Here is a 23,404-nt window from a genome sequence, read left to right as displayed (position 1 = left end):
CTCTCTCTCTCTCTCTCTCTCTCTACATTCACACATTAGTCATAACAGGCACGTGTGTGTTTCTGCAGTATCTCGAGAGCCTCCTGTACGCCTTTGTTTGTTTGTGTGCATCAGTCATACATTGTCTTCTCTCTGTGTGTGTGTGTGTGTGTGTGTGTGTGTGTGTGTGTGTGTGTGTGTTTGGCTCCCTCACTCACCCTCCTGCGCTCCGGTGCTCCTGCTGCAGTTACTGCAGATGTGTTTGATCTCCTTGCCGATGTGACAGTGGATGGTAAAGGGCATCCCTCCTCCTCCACCTCCTCCACCACCACCACCACTACTACCACCACCTCCACCTCCTCCTCCTCTTCCTCCTCTTCCCCCACCACTACCTCCTCCGTGTGGAGCGCGCGCGTTGCCCGCCGCCTTACGCCCGCTTACGCTCACCATCCGGGCCAGGCAGAAGCCCTTGCGCTTCGGCGGCGGCGGCTCGGGCTTGGGCGCAAAGCAGCGCTCCGCCATGGGGTGGCACGCCGAGCTAAGCATGGAGGAGCGCGGACGGCGCGGCTGGAGGCTGACGGTGCTGCTGCTGGTTCTCGTTCTCCTCCGCCTACCCTACCCTACCCTACCCAACCGCCCACTACACCACCCAACCGCGCGCCTGAGCGATCTGCATGACGACCCTTGGGCTTTAAACCGAGCTGGATGACTGTGTGTGTGTGTGTGTGTGTGTGTGTGTGTGTGTTGGTCAGTGGAGCTGTGTCGAAGCAGCCTCAAACAGATGTCCTGCGGCGCGTGCGTATGCGTGCGTATGCGTGCGCACTGTTGGCCAGTACTGGAAGCGGAGCTGCCTCACTCTGATCCAGATCAGCGAGAGGGGAGGACGAGGGGTGGCTTCTGATTGGTCGCCCAAGACGAGTGACGTCACAGCCAGAGCGTTTTAAAGGGCCCGTGTCTTACACTGCTCTCCTTGCAGCCTTGCATTGAAAGGGGAGGTCCACCGAGTTTCCCCAAATTTGCTGCACAATTCAAAAAATCTCATATTAAAATAACAAACACATTAATTTACACAGGTGGATGACGTCACGGTGATTTCAAGGACCCCTGTCTAACTCTGTTGCCTTGAATTCGAAGGGAAAGTCCATCAAGTTTTCAGAATTTGCTGCACAGCTCATCAGAACAGTGCTCATTTGCCCACACGATGTCCAAATATTTATGGACACCTTTTCTAATAAATGCTTTCAACTACTTTAGACTGCCCCCACTGCTGACACAGCTTGTCTAGCCCCTGTGGAAAAGCACTGCCAATAGAATAGGACTCTCTGGAGCAGATAAACATCATGAAGCTTTTGGCGCCATGCTGCCTAATAATGCCGGGCGTGGGCTAGAGAGGGGTTTAATAAAGCCCCCCTGCAGCATTGAGCTGTGGAGCAGTGGAAGAACTGTGTTCTCTGGAATTATGGATGGTGGAGCTCCATCCAATACTTTTAGGATGAGGTGGGGTGGTGATCATCCAATATCCTGCCCTCACTAAAGCTCTTGTGGCAGAATGCAATCAAATCCTCACAGCAATCCTCCGAAATCTAGAAGAAAGCCTTCCTTGGACAGTAGAGACTCCAGACTCCAGTTACATCAACAAAAGCAGGATTATTTTATACCCTTGAATTAAGAATGAATGAGTAGGTGTCCCAATACTTTTGTCCATGTGGTGTACCTGCATCTACATTGGCCAAACTCCTCTCTCCTTCGCAGAGAGAGAGTCTGGTCATGATGGTCAATCAGCTTGGTCATGCTGGTTGTCTAGCTTGGTCAGGTGGGTCATGCTCGTACCAACTAAACATCAAACTGGACAAGAGCTAAGCTGGTCAACCAGCTTAACCAACTTGACCAGCTTGAGCTGACCAGTCTGGACAAGTCCTTAATTGCAAAAAATCAAAGAAAATATGACCCCTTTAAAGATGACCTTGAACTTTGCATATAAGCCTGAAACTGAAATAGAGAGCAGTGGGGCAACACCAGCCCTGCCCCGGCCGGCGTCACCACCGCAGAGCAGCCGAGTTAGGAGTCGAGGCTGGGATCGAGGAGTGCACCATCAAAGGCGCGCTGCCCCTAAATGTCCTGACCGCAGCCGGATTACAGTTCCACTGGGTTCCTCACTATCTCGCCCAGGCACCGACCTCATTTCCCTGCCTGGGACTGATAGCGGAGCTGCAGTTTCGGTCGTGGCGGTGGAGTGGAGGGGCTCTAGCACGTCTGTAAAGAACAGGACGTACAGATTCGCTGCTGCTGCCGCTGCTTTGTTAAGCCCTTAAGCCGTCCTGTCAGGAGAGAGCTGATGCATTTTCAAGTAATGCTTCTGGAGGACTTGTTCCAGATCGTGGTTTAAGTCTAAGAAAGTTTGACTACCCTGCTGAAAAACAAACAGCCTAGCAGACAGCTCATATTGGTCAACCTGGTCAAGCATGTTGATCCGCTTAGCTCCTGTATAGACCAGAACAGGGTGTGTTATCATTTGAGGTTTAGCTGGTCTACAAGCTACAAGCATGACCAACCTGACCAAGCTTATCAACCAGTATGACCAGCATGACCATCATCACCTTGATGGTTGACCAACGTGACCAATGTGACCAACCTGACCAAGCTTGCCAACCAGTATGACCAGCATGACCATGCTGGATGACCAACATGACCATCATCACCTTGATTAATTTGTTCTGGCACTGCCGGCAGATTATTTTTAGGCTTCTCAACTTCAGTTGTCAATAAACATTAGCATGGCATTAGCTGGCCCGGATGGTAACAGCTGGCCATAGTTACCACCAAACGAAGCAGTTGTGTCGTAACTGGCCGTAACTCCAGCGCCATCTCACCACACAGTCGGTATTGCGCAAAATCTATTTGCAGTAGAAAAATGAAAAACAAAGAAATTATATATATATATATATATATATATATATATATATATATATACATATAATATAATAAATCTAACAAATATAAACAGGTTTGTTTTCTTAGTTAGTGAAATACATCTTATTATTAATACTTATTCTACTTTCCAAAGGAGAGTAAAGTTCAGGATCCCGGACAACTGTTATTTAATCTGTCTATCTATCTATCTATCTATCTGTCTGTCTATTTATCTATCTGTCTGTCTATCTATCTATATATCTGTCTGTCTGTCCGTCCGTCTGTCTATCTATCTATCTATCTATCTGTCTGTCTGTCTGTCTGTCTGTCTGTCTGTCTATCTATCTATCTATCTATCTATCTATCTGTCTATCTGTCCGTCCGTCCGTCCGTCCATCTATCTATCTGTCTGTTTTTCTGTCTGTCTGTCTGTCTATCTATCTATCTATCTATCTGTCTGTCTGTCTGTCTGTCTACCTATTCATAGCAGGTAGGTGTCTCGTCGTTTCTATCATATTCCTTGCACTAAACATCTGTTTAGGGTTTAGGGTTTAAGGTGCTCACTTTACTTTCGATGTTTCACTGCTTTGCAGTGCAGCACGATGCCTCTCCTCTGTTTTCATGATCGTTAAGCATGTGAATGAAGTCCCCACTGTTTATCTATATAATGAGCTGTAACTCCGAGATAGCTGCCGTTACTTAGTGCTGTCCAATAATCACCCCAACAGCGGCTGTGTTCCAAATCCAGAGCTAGTTTTGCCCTCTACGATTCATGTAGCTTGTGAATCCTGTTGGCGATAGTTGACCCATGTGATTTTTCAGGCGGAATTTTATTCCAGTGATAGCTCAACTCGACGGCTTTGGCGGTCAGGTCTTAACATGAACTACGGATGACTTGCAGGGCCAAATAGAATTTGCGTTAACGGTTAAATTGTGTTAAATTGAGATCACGTTAATGCGTTATTATCACGTTAACCTATATACATACCTAAAAGATTAGGAGGGTGTGTCCTAGAAGTCCTGCAAACAACCATTTACTAATTAATTAGCTTCACTTTGCGTGCATGTCAAAGTAAGGGTCCTGACATCAGAAGAACTGCATTCATTGGGACGGGTTAACTGTGTGTGTGTGTATGAGAGAGTCTCAGGCTAACCTGATTTGCCGGGATTCTAGGTTTCTCCTCGAACTGAGAAAGCTTCTAATTGTCTAATTGATGGACCTGGCCTACTTGTTCTGGTGGGTTATTACTTCTGAGCACATCTCCTGACATTAGCGAGGGCACACTGTGTGACGCGTAGAGAGAGCGTCACAGAACGGTTTGGTCTGATGAAATTGACCGGATTTGTAGATTTCCACGAGGCTGTTTGGCTGGACATCTGGGAGGTGAGGTACGGTGGACGCTGGGAGGCTTTCAAACATGAAACAGCAGCAGCTGGATGTCTCTGGACTCAAAGGGCTGTCGAGAGGGCCGCGAAATCAACATAATCTACCTTCCAGCCAGCGCGCATCATTCACACACACACCAATAACACCCAGATGGATTCATCCTCTACATCATCTGCCCCTCCAGGAATTACACATTTTTAATCATAGGGTTACAAAAGCCTGTATGAGTATGAGCTTATTTCCTAGTGCTTTATGGTCTATGCCAATAAACACAACAGTGCTGATTTTTAACAGTAGCAGTTGACATTTCCAGGAGGGAAATAAAAAAATGATGTACATGGTGTATTTAACGCTGTTCTTTAACGGTTCTTTAAAGACATGGTTTGGAGAAAAATCAAATATGCACGAAATTCCACTCACCCCTGATGACGACGATCAGCCCAAGCAGCTTTCTCGTCCAAATGTCCCTTCTAGCAAAACCTTAGGGGGGCTCAGCGTGGTCCAGTTGACTAAGGTGCTGCCACTAAGACCCCAAGATTGCTGAAGATTGCCTCAATTCCAGAAGATTGCTGGTTCAAGTCCCAGGTCATGCTGCCTGCCATCAGCAGCCAGAGCCTGAGAGAGCACAGTTCTCTGCGGGTGAGTGGATGGCTCACCCTCTCGCCCTAAATTGCTTCAGTGTACCAGCACGGGTGTCTGCTAGCCAATGCACCAGTTGGTTGCCAAATTATAGTTGCTGAGCATCCAATGAGACCAGATTGAGCTTGTCTCGGCTTGAGCTCATCTCACCCAGCTTCCCAGTGTTGAGAGTATTACTTATGATGGGGGGTTAAAAATTGGGGAGGAAAACTGGGTAAACTGGCTAAAACAAAGGGCCCTATTTTATCAATCTTAGGTAACGATGGGAAAAGTTCGGCTTGCTCGGGTCAAAAAAAGCTCAAAAGTCATGTACTGAGTCTCTTAATGAATCATGGGTGTGTTTTGTTTGGGCGTAACGTGCAGTAATAAACCAATCAGGGTGTCGCTTGCCGTTCCCTTTAAGAGCCAGGTGCGGTCTGACTGACCTTGGCGGGTTGCTATTTCAGTGGTGTAAAGCGGGGGGGGGGGGGGGGGGGGGGGGTGTACGAGCGCCGGACTGCACGTGCCTGTGTTGACAATTCACTGCTGAGATAGTAACGAACGTCTGACTGTTGATGAATGTCTGTCTAGACTGTTTTCAGTCAGTGGAGCTCCTGCTGTGTTTTCCGCTGCCGTGATACACAGCAATACTCCAGAAACTGACCTGAACACCCCTCATTTCGAGACCACCGCACCCATCAGCGTAGAGATATTCACAAGCAGCGCTGCTGTTTAAACGACGCAGGCAGAAGGAGTGAGAATAGACTGTTGGCGGGGTGTAAGATATTGCGATGCGCTTTGCGCAGGGTGTAAGATATGGCCCATTATAACATCAGTTTTATAGGCCCTAAAATAGAACCCTGTGGGACTCCACAAAATACGCCAGATGGATCATAACTGAATAAAACAAAACTTCAAGGGGTTCAGTGGGCTAAATAGGCATCATAAGTGGACTTCATATATCCAAATTAAAACCGAAAATGATATAGAATATGGATATTTTAATAAATGAGGGCTTTGTTTGCAGGAAACGTCTCTCTAATGCATAATAACACATGGCATCACTGTTCCCTTCGTTCAGTATTGAGTATAATGGCACAGGCAGGGTCATATTGAGTAAACCCTATTATTCATTCACATCTCCCACGTCTCCTCCAGGTGACCAGGCCCCGTCAGTGCCGTGTGTCTCTGCGTCTTGAGTAACAGCCCATGCTTTCTGACGCATGACCTGAGCATGCCTCAAGCCGCATGCCGCAACACGGCTGCCCAGATGCCCGGTCACATGACCCCATGATGCGCCCGGTTGCGTAAGAGCGCCTCTGCTTTCTGCAGACGTGGCCGTCCTGTGCCAGATTCATTCATGAGGAAAAGTCGGATGCGTTGGTTTTGCCCTCTGTCTGCTCTCTCTCTCTCTCTCTCTCTCTCTCTCTCAGTCCCCCGTAAGCAACACAGTTTCTGAGCATCAGGACTTTCCATGCTGTTGTTGAAAAGCTACAATGTGCTTTCAATATTTTTGTTGAACTCAAGCCACAACTGCCACTCTATCTATGTACATGACATGGACAAAAGTATTGGGACACCCTGCTCATTCAGTGTTTCTTCTGAAATCAAGGGTATTAAATAATATAGAGTTTCTTAGTCCTGCTTTTGCTTTTGTAACTGTCTCTACTTTCTTGATTTTACTAGATTTTGGAGAAGCATTGCTGTGAGGATTTGATTGCATTCAGCGACAAGGACGTCAGTGAGGTCAGGATGACTGTAAGTCCTTTTCCCAACAGTCACAGAAAATCGAAAAAAAAAGGATCAGAATTAAATGTAAAGAATCTCTTGCCAACTGTTAAGCATGTGGGTTGTGTTGCAGCCAGTGGCACAAGAACAGAGGTAGAGTCCACGAAATATCAGCAAATTCTAAAAATGCATGAAACGTTTAGGATATTGACCTTTTAAGTGGTGTTGGTCTTTTGGTTTTTAGATGTTAGCGCTCAAACCACAGGGGATTCAAAAGTGGAAGTGCAGCAGATCTAGATACCAGAGTGGAACAATGAAATAAACCCTTACTCTTTGGGCCCTCTGTGACTGTATCAATAAAGAATAGGGATGCATCGATTCGAGACTAGGATCGGAAAAAATTAACCGGATCAGGTATTGGATAACTAGTCTGATCTACAGGACCAACCTATTCACAGAACCTGATTCTCGCACTGCCAGTATCCTAGGCTTCATAACTCTGTTAACTTACAGATGTGATATGCATATCATAGCAAACAGCAAGTGTGATGCCCTCAACCTATCATCACCTCTCAGCGAGTAATCCAGCTCATCCTCCATATAAGGAGAACTGAGAAGGGAGGAGCTGCTAGCTCCTCTTTAGTCTCACAGACTAGTGACCAATAAACACAAAATGGGTTCATTAATATCTGCATTTATTTGTTATAGAGGTAATTTACATATATACATACTATATTACCTGACTATATATGTATCGGGGCAGTGGTAAAATGTAAAGGAGACTTTACTGGAATAATCACAATCCAAGTTCGTAGTCCATACACAGTCCAAGGTCAAGGCCAAAAGACCGAGATGACATGGAAAACACAACAACATCACATGGAGCAACGTAATCCGTAATACAGCCAAAGAGCCGTAATCAAGGCCAGAAATCTAAAGGGCAGATCAGTAGATCTCCAGAACGGAATACAGTACCTCACGATTTGCCTAGTCTAAAGCCTTTGCCTAAATATTAAGCTAAGACAATCACATGATCAAAAACACAGGTGTTAGTCATTAGAAATCCAGAGAGTGAGAACGTGGATACAGTTACATGAGGAGTCTGGAGGTCCAGATGATACAATGGTATCGGATCGGTATCGGACATTGGCCGATACGAAAAGTTCATGTATCTGCATCTGTATCGGAACAGAAAAAGATGGATCGGTGCACCTCTAGTAAAAATCTGGACGTAAAATCTGAGATCTGATTTCTGTCTTTTCCAGATTGTCTTTGGATGAATATGGATGAAGCGGGGGCTCTGTTGACCCGAGATGGCCTGAAACTCATCAGGGAGTGTCATCACTGCTCCAGCAAAAGCCCGTGGGTCACCCCACATTAAAGCACCGCGGTCCGACACCACCAGTCGCAGACGGAAAGGTACAAAGTGATGTCAAAAGTGCTGTTTGAGCTCTTCTCTGTGTGTGGAAATGTTAATTGGTTACAACAGCACCTTTGACATCGCTTTGAACCTTCTGGTGCCTCGGCTATGACAGGCGTGACAGCTGCTGCTGAAGCTCTCTTTGTGGAGCTGATTTGACATGCAGTGACTCAGAAGGATTTGGGAAATGGGGGGAAATTAGGAGTGAATGCCGTGGAGGAGAGGAAGATGACTCGCTGAGTAGAAGTGGCACTGTTAACTTCTCTTAGCCTTCCCGGCACAGAATGGGACATAATGACTTCAGGAGATACGCCATTTCCCAGACACTCTGCTGAGTCATGCCATGCCATGCTTTCCTTGGATTTCTCCATTTCAGTAACAGAATACAGGGAATGTAGACCACGGCTTTGGACTTTGAGGAGTGGTTGTACTCTAAGGAAAGAAATCGTAATTAAGGTCCACTCTTAATCTCTTTTAGGTGCCTACACTGCAAAGAACGACCTCTTAGCAGGTGAAACCCTCCTAAATCTAATCTAACAATCAGTTTTTCTCATTTTCTCAATCTCTCATTCCACTTGTAGTCTCTCAAAAGACAAAAGTATTGGGACACCTGCTCATTCACTGCTTCTTTTGAAATCAAGGGTATTAAAAGAGTTAACACTGCCTTTGTTGGAGTAACTGTCTCTACTGTCCAGGAAGGAAGGCTTTCTACTAGATTTTGTTGAAGTATTGTCTGTGAGGATTTGATTGTATTCAGCGACAAGAGCGGCCTTAGTGAGGTCAGGATGTTGGATGATCACCACCCCACCTCATCATCCCCAACTCATCCCAAAAGTATTGTATGGAGCGCCACCATCCATCATTCCAAAGAACACAGTTCTTCCACAGCTCCACAGCTCAATGCTGGGGGGCTTTATACCCCTCTATAGTCCACACCTGGCATTAGGCAGCTTGGTGCCAATAGGTTCCTGTTTGCTCACATCTGCTCCAGAGAGTCCTATTCTATTGGCAATTCTTCTATACTACAGGGACTAGACAAGCTGTGTGTGTATGTGCATTTGCACAGCTGTGTCAGCAATGGGTGCAACCTAAAGTAGCTGAATGCACTTGTTAGGAGGGGTGTCCACAAACATTTGGATATGGTAATATTATAGTGCAATGCTAGCCTGGATGGGCTACTATGACATATACTTGCTGTTTGGCCGTAGACGCCCCATCCAACATGCTCATGTGGAGCTCAGCTTTTTTAGTGGAACCTAGTTGGGGTTCCCAATTGGGCCCCATCGTTACGGCCCACAATCTCACATGGGTCCCATCTAGACCCACGCGTGCAGTGTACAACCAGGTGGAGCCCATGTTTAACCCCTCTTTGTCCCATCACTGACCCTGGTGGGCCATCCATATGCCCAGTGACACCAATATACTTAATTCCCTATTTACCTCCAAAAACCCACTGCTAACACGGTGCTCGCTCTCAATAGCTGATCACGCAATGTCATTGTACACAGCTTGGTTACTACGGCAACCAGAAACACTGACTGTCTTCATTATGTGTGCTTCTGGGGTTGCCAGATTGTATTTATTATTGATTTTATTTATCCACTAAATTAGGCATAAATTGAGTTTTTATGCAGTTTTTTATGCAGGATTATTTTTATTTTTATATATATGATTTATTAAACACTATTATATATAAATATTTTATAGCAAATAAATCCTATTGCGAGTGAATTTACATTTAAATATAAATACATAATTTACTATCTAATTTCTTTAGGTAAAATGTGTTTTCTTTTTTTATTTAAACTTCTAAAATTTCTACTCAAATTAAATTTAATATTAAATTAAAATACAAATGATAATTTAGTTGATAGAATTTATAGAGGATTTGTTATATGTATTATCTAGAGAGATTATTTGAAATATATTTATTGGGGTTTTGAGGTTTTATGGTTTTTGGGCTGGCAGGCAGTGCTGCTCATTCAGTCATGGCCTGGCATATCGGCAACCTGTCATAGCTGATCCTGAACATGGTAAGCTTGATGGGTGGCATGCCACTGTATGACCTTTAGTAAGGTCAACATACTGGATAACACAGCAAAACACAAAAATATCAAAAATAAATCAGCAAAAAATGTATCTACATTTTAAAATATATATATTTACATTTATTGTTTTATCTTCATCTTCCTATATTGAATAATATATTAATTCTATTCTTATTTATTCATTATTTATTTTTTTTTACTATTATTAAACCTTTCTTTTCTTTTCTTTTTGTTTCTTATTGTTTAATTTTTTAATGTTTTTGTTTTCCTCCCTGTGGCTCTTATTAGCTACACTGCAAATAAGGACCCCCTCACCCCCCTCAATTAAAACCAAAGTATAAATAAAGTATAATGATGATGATGATGATGATGATGATGAAGTTGAATTTTGATGCGGTCAAGTGAAATCTGCATGTGATCCATGTTCATTCAAGGTGTAAGCAACTTTCTGACAACGGCTCTTAGGGGTGGAAACGCCCTGACCGGCAACACGAAGCTCCGATGTCGTCCGATCTTGTATGAAGTAAAACCCAGTTCATCCAAACCTCCTAACAAAATTCCTTCCTTTCCGAGGAAGAGTAGTGCTGATACCATTACTGGCAAACCGAGGCTATATCCACTCACACACTCTCACACACACACACACGTTTCACACTATGTCTCTTAATTGAAAATTAAACTGGAGAGATTAAAAATCGGCTCTTTAGATGTTCCTCAGTTCTCAGTCTCTGGCCTCCAGGCTTGGAGCTGCAGTTATGTCATTGGAATCTGGAAGAAGCTCATTGCTCTTAGTGCCACAGATCTTGGCAACACCCGAATGAACTGCAGTCAGCCTGTCCCCGCGACACGTGTAATCACTTATGTAAAGCCTGTTTTCTCAGGGACACATGAACATCCTTGCTCTCATGGCCAAGCTGAATGACATCACTTTCAGCACTGGAGATGTTTAAACGCCAACAAACCTGAGCAGACGCGAGTGTGTGGAGATGTGAACCCTGGGAGAAGTGTGTCTCTACCTTCAGAGCTTCGGTCTCAGATAGGGGTGTTACAGTGAGCAATTTTCATGGTACAATAATCTTGGTATGGCAACCAGAAACACTGACTGTCTTCATTATGTGTGCTTCTGGGGTTGCCAGAGTGTATTTTATAGTTTTTATGCATTTTTTTTTATGCAGGTTATTTCTTTTAAATATATGATGTATTATAAACTATTATATATAAATATTTAATAGCAAATAAATCCAATTGCGAATTTACTTTTAAATATAAATATATAATTATATATAATAATGTTTATTATAATAGTATTATGACTATATTATATTATTATTTAATATTATTTATTATATAATTCTATTTTATTTTAAAAAAATAGTTTCTTTAGATAAAATGTCCAATTTTTTATTTATATATATAAAAAATTAAATTAAATAGGGGTGTTACAGTGAGCAATTTTCATATTTTCCTGGTACAATAATCTTGGTATGGCAACAAGAACAACCAGGTATTGTATTTTATAGTTTTTATGCAGTATCATTTTTTTAAATATATGATTTATTATAAACTATTATATATAAGTATTTAATGGCAAATAAATTCAATTGAGATCGAATTTACATTTAAATATAAATATATAATTTTCTATAATTCTATTTTATTTAAAAATAATTTCCTTACATAAAATGTCCAAAAAACATACATTTTTATTTTTTCATTTATATATATATATATATATATATATATATATATATATATATATATATATATATATATATATATATATATATATAAGGGGTGTTACAGTGAGCAATTTTCATGGAACACCACATTATTTCCCAGTTTGTATTGAGATTTAAGCAGATTTAAGCAGTTCAAGCCATGTTACCATTAAAGTCCAGTGACATCAAATGGTACAAAGTTCATCAGCTATGTATCAGCATCAGCTGATATTTCATTAATTTAATTCATCGATTCTGACAGCCAATCAGATCATATTCGAGAGTTAAGGTTTACAGCAGTACTGCTTGAGGCTCCTCGCTCATAGGACCCTGCAGTTCTTCGTTTAGCTGCTATATGGAACTACAAAGCTTGCGCTTGGCCAGTGTTGCTGTAATCGCCATGTGTGTAAAATGTGTAAAACTACCCATTTACCCATTTCCAGAGTCCACTCTGTCATCACTCAGCCCATTACAGTGAGGCCCAAAATGAAAATCTGCTTAGGGCCCCATAAAGGCTCGGGCCAGCCCTGCATGAACCTGAGGCCACTAACAACCGACCACACATATTCAAAGCTCTTCCCAGAATAATGGGAATGATGATGGTGACACACTTTGTGTCTAAGTGAATAATGAGGTCAGTCGGATCGCTGTGGTAGGTTCTCGCACACGCTGCACATGTCAGGGCTGCGGTCAATTCTGTTCCAGTCCATTCAGCTCAGTTTAGGTTAGCGATCGTCCGACTCGCCGCTCACAGTGGTCATTTTCTGAGTCATTAGTTCAACTCATCTCCTGAACTGATATTATCCGAGGACGTGATTGGACATTGATGGCACTCGGCCAACCCTGGACCACACTTTCGGAGGGGGGTGTGTCCAGATGGTTCTCTCCTTTCCGCATGACTGCATGAGACCTTTACAAGACCTTTCGGGGCTGATGTGATCCGGGAGCCAGGTGGTGCGATCCGGAGCAAGCCTTTTCCAAGAAATCCTCCATACATGCCCACACGCACACACACACACAAGAGCACATACACACACACACACACACAAACACACACACACACATACACACACACACACATACACATACACATACCACTAGTTTGTATTCCTGACTCTGCAAGCAGTTCCCATGTGCTCCAACTACACTCCACAAAATAAAGAGGGTATAAAGGGTTCTAGAAGAACCATTTTTGGTTCCACAAAGAACCCTTTTGTAACAGAGATGGGAGGAACCTTTAAGTTGGAAGAACTTAACACACGGAACCCTAGGTTTATTATTCAGTTGTCAGTCCTATTCAGAAACCATTATGAATTATTTGGTAAGCATTTCGCTGAGTGGCGTCCCACAGGGCTCTGTTTTAGGGTTTATGAAGTTGTTAATCGTGGCAGTAAAGTAGTTATATATAAGAGAGTAAGGACCTGAAGTGTGGGCCTACACACAGGGTTTAAGGTGTTAAGCCTTTCTAAAGCTTCTTCACACATACACTATATGTCCAAATGTTTGTGGACACCCCATCTAATGAATGCATTCAGCTGCTTTAGGTTAAACCAGGTGCTGACACAAACACAGATTGTCTAGTCCCTGTAGAGAAGTACAGCCTACAGATTAGGGCTCTCTAGAGCAGATAAACATGGACTGTGTCATGCCTAAAGCCAGATGTGGGCTGGAGGGGTATAAAGCCCCCCAGCTCAGTGGAAGAACTGTGTTCTCTGGAATGATGGTGGAGGAGCTCCATCCAGTACTTTTAGGATGAGTTGGGGAGTTGGAAATGAGGTGGGTTGGTGACCTCACTTACTAAATGCAATTTCACAGCTTAGTTTCCAAATACATCCTCTGAAGACCTCAATACAGACCTCTGAAGGTGTCCTGTGGTATCTGGAACCAAGACGTTAGCAGGAGATTCTTCAAGTCCTACAGGCTGTGAGGTGGGGTCCATATTCCATGAGCATCAGTGAGCCTTAGGCACCCATGACAATCAATGCCCATTTTTCCTGCTTTTAACACCAACATCACCTTCAAGAACTGACTGTTCACTTACCAGTGGTGCTAATGTTATGGCTGATTGGTGTATAGAACATATGGACCGATGTTGTAAAATTGTATGTGTGTTTGTGTGATTCATAACTGGCAAATTAAAATGTAACATTTGTCCACATCTGGATTTAGCAGCATATTGACAGGACAGGATCAGGAGGCCTCAGGGCCTTTAGGTCAAGATGGAAGATCATGTGCTCTGTAGCCATGGCTCTATCACTGGCGTAAACAAAGACACAAACAAAAACAAACAGTCGGTAGTTCTATTTATACCCAGAACACTGAAGTGGTCAGCAGAGGTGTGCAGGGCTCTGGCCAGCAGCTCGTTATGGGGCTCAGATTCAATTAGCACACAGCCAGGGGTGGTGGGACAGTGAATAGCACCGCATGCCAAACCGGTACTGCCATACAGGCCATAAAGGACACAGCAAGGTCAAATACATCCATTGCAGCTTTCCACAGCTCAGAGCAAAAGTCTGACCAACAGTCAGGATCACTGACTTTACTATAGCCTACGTAAAGGATCATCATACTCACAGCACTGCACACGCTACATGCTAGTACTTGGTCCTAGATCTATCAAAACATCAGGTAGAAGTGGGTGGAGATACTAGGGTTTAAAAGTCTTCTATAGAAGCTGAAGTATCAACTTAAGCTTTTTACTCCAGTAAAAGTGTAAAAGGTCTGGTTTCAAAACGACTTCAAGTAGAAAAGTAAAAGTAATGGACGGAAAACAAAGGCCAGAAGCATAGGCCGCACCACAGGGGTCTATAGTGCATAGACAGTAGAGACAGTTACTCCAACAAAAGCAGGATCGACATCTTTTTAATACCCTTGATTCTGGAAAAACAATGAATGAGCAGGTGTCCCAATACTTTTGTCCAGCAAGCAAGTAGGCTAAAGTTACCTGTTCTCGGTTGCAGCACTGTTTATAAAATATGACTTGCTCACTTTACCCTACAATACAAAAGTCCTAGCACCTACAGTGCAATGCAGAACTGCCCACTGACCATCTGGCAGGACGAGGTGGAGGAGGAGCTAGGCTAACCTCAGTAAGCTAGCTAAGCAAATGTATATAGCTATGAATATGTGCTTTGTCTGGTTTAAGCTTCAGCTGGAGATGGCTGATACCACATTTTCTGCCCCGGTAACAATGCTGAAGTCTTGAGTATCACCTGAAGCCAATCAGATGTTTGTAGCTACCAGTAGTTCTGCTACTAAGCTCTAAATGAGGCATTGCTTATTAAAGCACTTCACTTAAGATTAAGATCTAAAAGTAGGCCATCAACACTCCCCACTACCCCTCAGGACGATACACACAGCTAACATCTCATCACACAGCGAGAGTGTGTAAATGTCTTAGGGTGGATTTGTTGCAGGATCAGATCAAATTCAGACTTTATTCCCCTGCCAGCTTTTTCTGCTGATATCAGCTAAATATTAGCACCCATCACCCGCAACACCCCATCTAGAGCTTCATGGTCAGAATGAGAACTGTGCTGTTGCTTGCTAACTAGACTACAAAGACTAGTCGGAATGTGTCACATTAAATATTATATATTATAATAATTATACCGATCAGCCATAACATTAAAACCACCGACAGGTGAAGGGAAGGACACCTGTCAAGTGTTTGATCTGCATATTAGGCAGCAAGAAGAGTCAGTTCTTGAAATTGATGTGTTTAAAACAAGGGAAAACAGCATCGGTAAGAATCTGAGAAACTGACAGGAACCTAACTGTGATGGCTGGACGACTGGAGGGTCAGAACATCTCCAAAACATCAGGCAGGTTGTTTTTTTGTGGGATGTGGTCAATACCTTGCAAAAGTGTTCTAAAGAGGGACAACTGGCGACATGGTTATGGAGGTCATGGATCTGCTGCTAACGTCCCGGTGCCAGATACCACAAGACACCTTCAGAAGACTTGTGGAGTCCATGCCTTGAAGGGTCAGAGCTGTATTGGCTGTATTGTAGGAGAGCGACCTCCCAATATGAGGCAGGTGGTTTTAATGTTATGGCTGATCAGTGTATATATTTAGAAATATTAGGTACTGCATTCCTCTTATTATTAATAGGCTTATTAACAGTTTGCAGTCATTACTAGGCAAGATTTACTGATGAATCAGCGTTTTCATTGACTTGCTCGCTCGACCTTCCAAGGGGTCATCGAACAATCGTCATTTTAACCAGTACAGTAATGAAATTCCTCCAGAGGGGAAATGGAAAGGTCAGTTCAACAAGGGCATATTTTAAACAGTACTGAAAAGGAGGCTAATGCCCTGGCACGCTGCAACGCCATCAGCCTGAGGTTATGGGACGTAACTTAAATCTGCAGCTAGCTTAGAACTTATCTTCGGAGATAAGGAACCTCCTTCAATAACTTTGGGGCTGGTGAAAAGGCAAAAGTGTGGTTTCATCATACTACTCTTCCGTTCTTCTGCTTCTTCCACAACATCTCACATACCACTATGTAGAGAAAAGTATTGGGACACCTCTTAATCCATTAATCCTAGCCATGCAGTCTGCCTTTCCCTACATTAGTGAAAGAATGGGTGGTTCTAAAGAGCTTACTGAACCACCTGGATGCCACCACTGAAACGGCAAGTCAGCTGGTGAAATTTCTTATCTCCTAGATAGTCCACCCTCAACTGTGAGTGGTACTATCGAAAAGCCACCAAGTGTCAGACCATGTAAAGTTACAGAGAGGGGTCAGGGCCGAGTGCTGAGCTTGTGCAGTGCAGAATAGTCTGTAGAATAGTGAATAACTGCAAAGCTCCGGAACTGGCATGGCTGATCAGCTCTATGCAAGCCCTACATCACCAAGCACAATGCCAAGCGTCAGATAGACTTGGATAAAGCACAGCAACACTGGACTGGTGGAAAGGTGTTCTGTGGAGTCACGAATCAAGTCTGATGGCAGTCTGATGGATGAGTCTGGGTTTGGCGAATGCCTGGAGAACGTCACCTGCCTGACTGCACTGTGCCAACTGTAAAGTTTGGTGGAGGAGGGATAATGCTAAGGGGTTGGGTTATAGGGTTGGCCTTTGGGCCTTTAGTTCCACTGAAGGGAAATCTTATTGCTTCAGCAGATCAAGACATTCTGGACACCTGTTTGCTTCCAACTTTGTGAAAACAGTTTGGGGAAGGCCCTTTTCTATTACAGCATGACTGGCTGTGCCCCAGTGAACAAAGCAAGCTCCATAAAGGCATGGTTGGATGAGATTGGTGTGAAAGAACCTCACTGGCCCGCACAGAGCCCTGACCTCAGCCCTGCTGAACACTTTCAGGATGAGCTAGAACGGAGTCTGTGAGTCAGATCCTTGTATCCTTCATTAGTGTCTGAACTCACTAATGCTCTTCTGGACGAACGGGCTAAACGTCCAACGACACAAGACTCCAAGATCTCGTAGAAGGTCTTCCCAGAAGAGTAGAAGCTGTTAGAGCTGCAAAGGGAGAGGAGGACTAACTCCAGATGAACACCTATGGATTCAGAATGGGGTGTCACAAAAGTGTAGGTCCAATACTTTGGGCCTAATACTTTTTTCCAAGGACATTTCGAAAGCCTCCAGATTTACTGGCAATAATAAATAAGGGAGCCACCTCAGGAGCTCTAACGTCTACAGAACATAATCACTGAAGACAGAAGAAGCAAGAAATACCTTTGCTTTGAAGGACCTTCAGACTGTTATTCACTGAAATCCAATTGAAAATATTTCACAAAATCTACCAGCCCAGAAGTTTTGGCCATTTCACATTCCACATAAACTTTTAATTGGGAATTGGAATGCTCAGTATAATGTAAATTATTCTGTGATCATTCCGAGAATTTCGCACTTTAAACGAATCTGTTTTTTACATTATTTATTTATTTTGGTTTTACATGCTAGGATCTGGGAGCCACATATACAGAGTTCCCATCATTTCCAAAAAGCTTCAATTCTCCCACACTATTCTCTTATCCTGAGGCGAACTGCATTTTTAAATACTCTCGGCTGGAAGCACCACAAGATCTCTCTCTGATATCTGTGCTGTGCTGTGCTATATCCTCAGACAACACAGAAACCGCAGAAGACGACGCTCCATATTGACAGGTTGTACCCGTTCTTATAATGAATCAGTTTGTTTTAGAGGTGTGATCTGAGTGTCTTCACAGTGTTGGAGAGATGAAGTCTCTGGAGAGTAACGTGGCCTGGTCTGATGTTTCCTTTACTCTGGCATCATCTAGTGGCTTGGCTGTGTAAGTTCAGAGAGTGGCCGAAGTACAATACTTAGTATAAATGTACAGGTCCAAGAGCTGGTTGATTCGAGTATAAGCAATTGAGTTGTACGACATTAGAAATTATAGATATTGTTTGAAGATTTTTTTAGGAGAATTGTGGGACTGTGGACATGAACATGAGGTGTCCTGAACAGAGCTTGTTTATGAAACTATTGGGGAGGTGGTAGATCTGTTTGACTTAATGTAAGCTGGTAGCCTGACAACATCTGGATAAAGTCTGATGTTGCTCAGAGACAAAGAAAGATGTTTTTAAAACATCAAAACACAGTTACAACATTTTATCCTCTGAAATGGAAATTTCGACTTATACCGTAATGCCTGTCATCAGCAGCCAGAGCCTGAGAGAGCACAATTGGCCTTGCTCTCTGGGTAGGTAGATGGCTCTCTCTCTTTCCCCACATCACTTCAGTGTGATGCTGGTCAGCACAGGCATCTGCCAGCTAATGCATCTGTCACACAACACCAGTCTGGAATAGGATCCAATCACAAGTTTATTGAGCAGACAGATGTAAACAAATCAGGCGAACAAAGAATTCCAAGAATTCCAAGAATTCCAGGAATTCAAGTCAAAAACCATACAAGAGCTAAACTGGAGAGTATAAATGCTTCGAATTGCTGGGGAAAACCAACAAGACAGGTGTGGCCTCCTAAGAACCGGCGCTGACGAGGAATAAGGATTAGGTCAATATTGAGGTGATAGCGACCTCCTGTGGCGGGAGGTGGAACACTGGGGTCGTTCGTGACAGCATCAGAGCTGGGTAACGGGTGCTTTCCTCCAAGCGCATTGGTTGCCCAGTGACGTTGCATCGGCAGCAGTTGGAAAAGAGGTGGAGGCTGGTTGTGCATGTGCTGGAGGAGGCATGTGTCAGTCCTCACCCTGTCACCCCTGAGTCGGGAGCATTACATGTGATAGGGGGAGGGTACTAACAAGTGGGTTGGGTAATCTAAAAGTGGAGAGGAAAATTGGGTGAAACTTAAAATAATAATAAAAACAACAATAATAATAATAAAAATAGGACAAAATATTAGATAGACCAATAAGCCTGCAAACTCCAACTCCCATGATTCATCAGATACCTCACAGCCACATGTTCACCCTCCACCAATCACGGCCTGTTTCACAGTACAGATCAATGTCAGCCGAATTGTCACCTGTTTGTAATTATTTACCTGTTTAATCGAATGTTATTAGAAGTATCTAGAAGTCAAATCTAGGTTCATGTTTTCGGCCTCTCGTTGCCCTCGTTCTCCTGTTTACGAGTCCTGTGTATGTTCATGCCTTGTGATACTGTCTTCTTGTTGCTGACCCATGCATGTTTGCTGACCCTTCTGTTGGACTGCCCTTTCTACATTAAACCAGCTTTACTGGTTTACTGGTCCTGACAAATGCGTGTTTACACTTTACTGTACATCCTGTACATCTGCACTCCTGACACTTTACCTTGCTTAAATGCACATATACACAATACATGCACATATTTATTCAGTATTGCCATCTGTCTGCTGATACCCGCTCCTCCTGCACCTTATTCATTCCTTATTCTTTATAACTGCACTGCACAAATGCATATTTTTATTCTATTTATTGTTATTATTGTTTTTTTTATTTATTGTTATTTATTGTTAAAGATAGTATTGTATTACTGTGCTGTATTGTGCAATTGCTATTGGCTGCTAAATTTCCTTCAGGATCAATAAAGTATCTATGTAGTTATCTGTCTATCTATCTATCTATCTATCTGTCTAGTTTAGTAAAGTACACATCATACAAAAAATACTTATTTAATGATATTATATTATATTAATGTTATAAAAAATTAAATTATTATTGATAAAGTACAGCTACTTTACTATTTTCAACCTCTGGTCACTGGTTCTGTTTACTTGTTTCCATAAACTCAGTAAAAAGTATTTGTTTTGATGGATTTGTAAATGTACCAAATTATAATACTTTTACTTCTGCTCGAGTATATTTTTGAGGAAAATCTACTTTTTACTATTATTTACTTTAATTTAATTGACTTAAATTAAATTGACTTTAATTAAATCATACATTATAATACATACATTAAATAATAATTTTATTAAACTCAATTTTAATTTAACATTTTAACTCAAATGTACTCTGTCAGAATTGGTTCATTACTTCAACTTATAATAATAATAATAATAATAATAAAGAGGTAACAAGCAGTTATAAAGTCTCTGAATCAAATAATAATGGTCCGTTCAGAGTTTTATTTGAGTTGAATGTACCCAGTACCATAGCTTTTTACAACCTGAGCTAATTTTCCACACTTTTTTTACCGTGTAGTGATGGGGCGAGAAGACGTTGTTCATGAACAAGCAAGAATTTATAGGATGGTGGATTGTTCAGTTTAAATATTGCCGGACTGCTTTTGCTTACTGACTAGGTGAGAGACTGACTGAAATGTTACTTAAAATTTAAATCTTCTCTAGAAAAGCCATCCAGGTACTCGTTCAGTCTCTCGTCACTTCAAGACTTGATTACTGCAGCTCTCTTCTGGCTGGTCTCCCTCTGCGCACCATCAGGCCCCTGCAACTCATCCAGAATGCAGCGTCACGGGTCGTCTTCAACGTTTCTAAATTCAGCCATGGTCAGCTTCTCCTCTGCTGCGTTCTCTCTCTTCACTGGCTTCCTGTAGCTGCTGCCCAGGTCATCAGATTCAGAACCCTGACTCTGGCCTACAAAGCCAAGACTGGACCAGCCAGCCCCTCCGTACTTGATGGAAACGGTCAAACTCCGATCTGCACCAAGAGCCCTTCCAGCTTCAAGTACGGCTTGGCTCGACCCGCCATCCTTTAAGATCCACGGAAGACGAGCGTCCAGGCTTTTTACTGTCCTGCACCGAAGTGGTGGAATGAGCTTCCTCTGGGTGTCCGAACAGCAGAGTCCAACGCTCGCTGTCCTCAAACCCAGACTGAAGACCCTCCTCCTCTTCTGAGAGTACTCAGGTTAAGAGAAGAGTATTATGGCCTCCTTACTGGCTAAACTTCAGTCTAAACTTAGAGGATCTTTGAATTTTTAGTCTGTAAACAGTGAAGCACTTTTGTAAGCTGCTCTGCTAAATGCCATAAATGGAAATGTAACGCGGTGTTAGCATCATTATCCTCACAATTGTGCCGGTGTCGGGGCGCATCCTATCCCCCCATCTGTTCCATTGGTTAAAATCACACATGTGATTAATGGCCCATATTCTCATGGCTGTCGTACTTATATTCCAGATTCAAATTTATGGAAAGATGTTTACTGATCATTACTGATAAGTTTTTATCTGAATACACCATTGCTAATTAACTTTATTTATTAAATGTGAATCACGTATTAGCAAGTTTAACGATATAATAGTGTTGTGGCTATGCTGGAATATAAAGCTGATACCAAAAGGTAAAGCTAGTTATCGTGCACTTGCTATCCGCTATAGAGCTAGTTCCTTTAGCATGTGTTAGCTTGCTAACAAATATTAGCAACAGTAATCTAGCTTACATCCTATCCCCCTGACACGTCATCTCTCCTGATTGTCCCACTGGGTGAAATTCTCAATTCACAATTGAAATAAATGGAAATATATATACAGTCGAGGGAAATGAGCTCGGCTGTGGAACGTCCAGTGATTTGCACTGATACTCCCTGAGTGAATTGGTATAACACTCATTGTACTCCTAATAATATAACGCTTATTAAAATACAGCATTAATTATGTCCTGGAAAGCAGTTGCTTTGGGTCGTTGCTCATTATATCCTGTGCTAAATGGTCCTTCTGTAAGATGACGTGTCTGAAGGATAGGATGTGTCATGACACCGGCCACTGGCCTTGCCCAGCATCACTATGGTCAATGGTAGCATCGCTATGACGGTGTAAGCAATGCTACCGCTCCGGCCTCGCCCAACATCACTACCAAGGTGTCAGCATTGCTACTGCCCCAGCTGCCGGCCTCGCCCAGCAACGCTACCGCAGTGCTATACACAACCCATGTTCTTGAGGTCCTGGGCCCTTCACTTCTAAACACTAGTAAATATGTGGTCTACAGCTTAAGGCTCTGAGGGCAAGGCTTGAGTCCTCTACCATCCGATATTTTGGTCCCAAACTCCCCACTGTCGAAATGCCATTAGCGATCATGGTAAAAAAATAGGCTTGTCTCATAATTACGCACAGAAAGTCAAAGGTTTTTGACAGTGTGTGCTGATGGACGCTGAATAACAGTATTAGACAGTACCACTTTTTAACGTAGGACCGATTAGATAAACTAGGTGTTGGGTGGGAACAGGAAATGCTGGCCTTCCTCACTGGAAATGGACGGCGTTCACACAGGACTTTCACTATCGGCATCACAATTGATTCTACTCTTAGTGTTTTTGCCTAAGTATTGCATACTGCCCAAATAAATGGCTTTACATATAGGCGCTGTCCAGTGTTCTGTCTCTAAAATGGTGATTTTACAAGGGAAGACAAAAAATGTGCTGAACTTTAAATGGAAGTTAATGTAATATAAGAGGTTTCAGGTCATTTAGAGCATTTCTATTGGTCGATTCATCCAGAGGGATGAACACAGTAGAGAAACAGTGGAGAAAGCTAAAAATGTTTAAAAATATAGATACATGGTCTTCATTGGACAGCAGCGATACACTCTTTTAAGGGTTTCTTTCTCAGTACTGAGCTGTATATCTGCTGATGAATGCTAAGAGAGAGGGAACTCTGTGAGTGTTTCTATCTGTCTCTATCACTTAGCACACTGAACGGTTGTGTACTTTAGTTGCAGTCCAAGACGCCTCATGAAAACACACCCCATGTGCAGAAGTCAGAGCTGGAAGCCCCAGCAGTGTAAAAGCAGATAAATATTTCAGGCTGGAGCTGTTTCTGCAAATATCATTACTGTGAACACACACAGGACGTGTGCTGAATAATGCATGCAGGTCTGAAACCCCCAAAGAAACGATCTTACAACCAACATATCAGTGACTTTACTGACCAACACCACAGTCTGACCACTGACGTTATGTTTATTTGGGTTTATTCTAATGTTATATAGAGTTAATTACAGGTAGACACTCTCACTGACCACTGACTTTATGTTTATTTGGGTTTATTATGTTATATAGAGTTAATTACAGGTAGACACTCTCACTGACCACTGACTTTATGTTTACTTGGGTTTACTGTAATGTTATATAGAGTTAATTACAGGTAGACACTCTCACTGACCACTGACTTTATGTTTATTTGGGTTTATTATGTTATATAGAGTTAATTACAGG

General features: G+C 42.8%; 1 protein-coding gene across 4 annotated transcripts in view; it reads right to left on the bottom strand.

Moving 5' to 3' along the window:
- The window catches only part of LOC140561954 (phosphatase and actin regulator 1-like), a 103,810-nt gene that overhangs the window by 59,817 nt on the left and 20,589 nt on the right, over positions 1-23,404 (bottom strand). The window contains exon 1 of one of the 4 annotated variants that reach the window (XM_072687247.1): positions 198-281. The exons of 2 other annotated variants lie outside the window; for them this stretch is intronic. The gene's annotated coding sequence lies outside the window, so the exon portion shown is untranslated. Of the gene's footprint in view, positions 1-197; positions 282-23,404 lie in introns of those variants that run through there. One more of the 4 variants, XM_072687246.1, reaches the window with a different exon arrangement.

This window comes from Salminus brasiliensis, chromosome 9, assembly GCF_030463535.1.
Source record: "Salminus brasiliensis chromosome 9, fSalBra1.hap2, whole genome shotgun sequence".
NCBI lineage: Eukaryota > Metazoa > Chordata > Actinopteri > Characiformes > Bryconidae > Salminus > Salminus brasiliensis.
The sequence above is the reverse complement of the archived record's forward strand: the minus strand, read 5'-3'. Positions and strand labels throughout refer to the sequence as shown.